Here is a 5,935-nt window from a genome sequence, read left to right as displayed (position 1 = left end):
TCTTTTTATAAAAAAAAAAAAAATATATCCATTGGATGTATACATCGGATGTATACATCTGCTCCTGGAGCATAATTTCGGGCCAAAAATCTCACAGAAGCCGACCACTCGCCCCAACAAACCCAGCTTATTATTATAATGTGGATGGGGTGCAGGGTGTGGTGCATGTGTGGGCCTGGGGAGGGGTGTGGTTTGGAATCCCAGTGAGGTCCGAGTGCACCTGCTGACAGTTTCGTATGTGTATAATAGAAGGTCCATTTTTGCCCCTCGGACTTTGTGTTTTCCCCTTGGTGGGGTGGGGTGGGGTGGGTGGAGTGGGGTCATGTAGATGTGCCACGTTGGTTGTGAATGTGGGGTGTTTGTAGTGGTGTGTCAGGATGCGGTGTAGGTAGGCTCGAGACAGAACCTCCAGTTTGGCCCCTCCACTTGCTGACAGTTTCGTGTATGGAGAAGATCCACTTTATGCCCATGCCCTTTTACAATAAACTGTGTTTTGAAAAATGATCCCTTTTTGTGTGCTCCGTCAGTAGAAATCACCCCATACTTAGTGAAATTTCCGAAGAGCATAAGTAGGCCGGGGTTTTTGCCCACCACTTTAACATGGCATGCATGGGTAGGCTAGCTACTGCACTGTCATCGGGGGAATGTCCTGTACTTTTTTGGGCCCTTAAATTTTACGATTTAAGAAGATTTGGATATCGGATTCGGGATTTGCATGGTGTAGTATCATTTACGATCATCCGATAAGCTCTTGTTTCATTCAAAGAGAAACAAATTGACACACAAAGACATGATGTATGGTTGACTTGTAAGCATATCCTGTCCAAAGATGATAACCAATTATGCGATCAAATTCAATTCAATATTTGGCATCTCTCTCTCTCTTTCACCCAAAGAGCCACGCGTCCGAATATGATGTCAACCGGACCAAATCGCCAAAATCGGATTTGCATCACAAATATGATTAATTATTGACTAATTATTGTGCATAGGGTCTAATATCATAATCCAATTTACTCTTTTCAAGATTTATCGTTCGCCTCCTTTTTGTGTCAGTACTAATTTATTGATGAGTTAAACAGACAATAAATCAAATAAAAGAATGCTGTGAATTTTCACAAAAGAACAACTTTAATAGATGATAGGATTTATATCTTTTTTGGAAGACCTGCAATCCGCGCCGACAAGGATCACGGTGAATGGTTCCGTGCGCATATCTGCCAAACCATGCAAATCTGTACCGGGGTACTATTTCCATGGTCATTCCCGAGAAGGGTGTGCAGAAGTAGGGATAATTAAAGGGTTCAAACAAATAACCACTTAAAATATTGTGACATAGGCCCCTACATTTTGTTGATTGGAAAAAATTCAAAAATCTGTGAATAGAGGAATCGTTTTTCTATATCCTCCCGAAGTTGTCCAATTTCCAAAAACATTTTTTTGGTCAAAAATATGTCAATTTCCCAAAAACGATGCTTTAAAAAAAAGTCGCACTTTTCAACGTCCCTTAATGTTCTCGATATCAATGGTTTGATTGATTTAGTTGTTTGTTTGTTTTTCTCTTTATATACCTTTATGTCTCAACAAAAAAAATGTGTATCAAGTTATGCAAAGAAATGTTTTGTAAGGGGGGTTATTTTTTACTCTATATTTGAGGCTGAAATTTGTCCTGAAAAGATGGTTATTTGACAAGCACAATACATGGATAGAATGTATTTTATAATCATGATAATAGAAATGAACAGTCTACTTTGAAGTGAATACTACCTCCTCCCTCATTCCGATCGTTATGTGAAGTGAGATACATCATCCCTCACTTTTCACCCCATTAAAATAGCACATTTTCTCGCGCTACGCGCGCACTAAGGGGGAGTGACCCTTAGAATTTTAACATTATATTTTTTTTCTGGAGATCCGCGTGCACTTTTTCCAGATCTTAGTGGATTCCTTTTAGTTTTAGTCAAGTTATTTTATACAGTGTAATTTTGTTCTTCATTTGTGTTTTGTTTTGGCGAAAAAAAATCGGTTAGCTTTTATAAAGTTTACTGAAAAACAGAACAAACATATTAAACTTACAACTCACAAACAATAGGCTACTTGCACGTGCAGACAGGTACCATTGTCAAGTGTCAATGTAAAACCATGTTTATTAGGGGCAAATAAAACGCATTGGAAATATTCTGAATAGGTCATGTTATACATGAAAATTAACCTATCAAATACCATTTAGCGACCATTATATCCGTTCAAATATTTGCTGAAAATATACAACAAACGAATTGAAAAATGTAATCCGCAAACATCCACTTTTGGCTATTTTGTTAAAAAGTTACAAAAGTGGAGGGAAATTGTCAAAAATCCCACTTTTTAGTTATAAAGCATTAAAAAAGTCCACAAAATTATAATTTTTTTGGGTATAGGTCTACTTTTCACCCAAAAATTCAACGTAAGAGCACTTTTTATCTTTTTAAAAGTCTACTTTTGGCAGTCCTGACCCTACCGGAAAAAAATCCTGCCTACGGACCTGGTCGTTTCTATCGTTTATTTTTTGAAAAATGCTTTAGAATGTTGAGTGAAAATGTCTGGATCTGTTGATGAATCTATAGCTTATAGCAAATGCACTTACTCAGTGAGACCTTAGTTGCCCGACAGAAAAGTCCATTTGACTGATCGTTACAATAATCTTGAATATGTCTTTTAGTGCTTAAGTATAAAAATCCTTGGAACATATGAAATTGCGTAAAAGTAGGATCTTCTAGGGTTAAAGGATTAACCTAACAACACGGTTTCTACACACGTTTGATAATAAGAAACAAATTGAGTTGGTTCTGTATTTCGAGTTGAAAAAGATATCACACTTATCCAAAATGTGGGTACTAAAATGTTTGAAATCTTATAATTATGATACACTGTATTACACTAGACATGATCCTGCAGAGATTGAGCGACTTTGAAAATCCTTTAAGTCATTTCATCGGATGCTTTTCGTTTTTTTCAATGCTCAGATCTTGTATAGAGAGAGCTTTAAATATAATACTGCAATTTTGACACTTAAGGGATGTAATTATTGCGTCCTATTAATATTATACAGACCATGTGATAACGGGACAAATTAAAATGACCAAGGGTACTAATAATGACCAACTTTTTAAATTGAATATCGATGTCTTTTATTCCAAAGGCGCAAGTTAATTTATAAAATGCAACCAAAATATATGAGTTGAAAATGTTACCTTTCAAATCTTTTCCAGACATTTGATAAAAGACGGTCCTTGAGAATCTGTCAGAAGAGTTGGGAAATGGAATGAAACGAAATGGAAGCAATCGAAATTCCAAAAAACTGCGCAATTATGATTTTCCAAATAATTTTGTTGAGATAATAACTTTTAAGGAAGATCAGTATGTTCATGCACATGCAAATATAATAAATTTACAACCAGAAAGTATAGTATACCAGTAACAAGAAAGTAATTAATTAAGATACTAATTAAAACATGATTAAAAGCCGCTACCATGGCTACGATTTCAATGTTTCACGCAAAATCTGAACAGTGGATAAGTGTAGCAAATCGAGACCAAAGTGAAATGAAAGTCTAACACCTATAATATTACAAACTGGACACGACTTTCTAAAATATAATTATCATGAAACGTGGAAGCTGTCGTGCGAGTTTGCCTATGAAATTTGTTTCAAAAAACAAGTACAAAATGGTCGTTGCCATGGAAACAGGTTGATCTTTGAATTTTAGGCCTATAACCTTAAAATTAAATATTTTGAAAAATGGTCAGTTTTTGGCTAAAATGTCGTGAAAATGACCCAAATCACTATAAACAAGCATATTGTGCCCACTCATGAATTTCAATGGTCATAAGTCAAAAAATGTTGTGGTTGACCTCCATCTCAATAACTTTTTTTGAGAAATTATTATAGGCCAAAAATGTCCAAAGTAAGAATTACATTTTGTTGATTAAAATTGGTCAAAAGAAGAAGAAGAAGAGGAACTGAGAAGAAGAAGAAACCCCAAAACAAAAACAAACAAACAAACAAACAAACAAACAAACAAACAAACAAACAAACAAACAAACAAACAAACAAAACAAAAACAAAACAATAAATAAAAAAATAAATAAATAAATAAATAAAAACAATTTCACCCGAAAATCTAAATGCAGTGAAGTGATACTTTTGTAAGTAAGCCTAGATATTAAAATATCCATGTGTCATGTGTTCTCCACAATGCACAGCAGTTTCTACTTAATTCATTTAGTTTCATATGGTAATAGCTGAAAAAGATGACATTTTTGGGTAATAAATTTAAAAGAAACTGTTGCCACGGAAACGGAATAGAACGCATGGGTACAGCAGAAAAGATTCAAGACTCTTCTGAACTGTGCTTCTGAACATTTTGATGATATATGATTTGTCCGTTTGAAACAGCTTGAAACATCCGTCCCAAAAGACACTAGCGTTTTATTGAAGGACTTGTTTAATGCGATGTGTTATAAGTTTGGGTCCCAGGGATTTGGTAGGCCTATTAGTGGCGTGATCAAGCAAAATCAGTCTGAAGTCGGGCATATTCAATTATTAGTTCTCAACATTATTGTATAAGGCGTTTGGTAAAGCGCTGCATTTGTCATAAAACGCATTGAAATTGAACATTTAGTTCCAAAGATATGAAGAGTTGAAGTATTTCCAAAATCTTTATTTTGGTAGCAAAAGAAGTATTTCCTTTGTTTGCTGTATCTGAAAATAAATATTTCCAACTTACAACTGATTTTGCTTGATCAAATCACATGCTAACCTATTAGAGGCAACAAAATAAAATAGGCCTTCGAAATTTTGGTTCAGTGTCCGTTCGCCTGGGACAACCAAAACATGCACCGGACAACCAAAAATAATGTTCTATAGTTGTCCGGCGGACAACCAAAGAACTACAGCCAAAAGTCACTTTCAGCATGTTAGTTTGCTCAAACCTGACACAACTGATGAATTGTTACGGTAAATATTTAAGAGTAGGCCTAATTGTTCATAAATTGACTACACTCACTCTCCACTTTATTGGTCACATGTAGTTGTTTGAGATTGTGGCAGCTTACGGACAACCAAAAACTTTGGTGGAAAACCAGAAATTACAACCTGGTTGTTCATGGGACAACCCCTTTTCCCGGGGGGGGCGGGGGCACTTCCATGACAGATATGCATCATGTGCCTCGGGATAGACCCCCTTTTTCAAACCGGCTTGTACCCAATGACCCCCTTTTTTGTGTTATGGTCCTATACCTATTACCCAATGACCCCCTTAAAAAATTCACATACTCAATGACCCCCTTTTTCTATTTCCTTCTATACCCAATGACCCCCTTCTAATTCCCATGGTATTTGTGTTCTCCTCCCGAAATAATGTGATTTTTCACATTTCCAAGGTGGCCAAGTTGCTTTTACGCAGTTTGGCACTTATTTATGTGTACTTAATGATACTCTTTTGGCAATCCTGTACTCAATGACTCCCATTTTACTTTTGTTACCCCAATGACCATCCTTTTTTCAAAGTTTCATACCGAATGACCCCATTTTTATTCAGGTTGTGTACTGAATGCGGGACTGAATGACCCCATATTTTTGTAATTGTACATTTGACCTGAATGCCCCCTACTTTTAACATGGCCGAGGCACACCCCTGCCATTTCAGATAGGGAGTGCCCCCCCCCCCGGGCCCCTTTAATAATTCGAACACGGCGGCGCTCCTAGCCGAATCAAATTGGCTACTTTCAAGGATGGGATTATTCCTTTTTAAAGGCAGTTTTTATTTTAGACTCTTTTGCGAGGCAGATATGTAATATCGATGAGCCCATGCCTAAATTGATGGATAAATTTTATTTCTAGAAATACTTATCGATAATTGATTGATAAAATAAATAAATCGATCGACCTCCT

This window comes from Amphiura filiformis, chromosome 4, assembly GCF_039555335.1.
Source record: "Amphiura filiformis chromosome 4, Afil_fr2py, whole genome shotgun sequence".
NCBI classification, from domain to species: Eukaryota; Metazoa; Echinodermata; class Ophiuroidea; order Amphilepidida; family Amphiuridae; genus Amphiura; species Amphiura filiformis.
Note: the sequence above shows the minus strand (reverse complement) of the source record.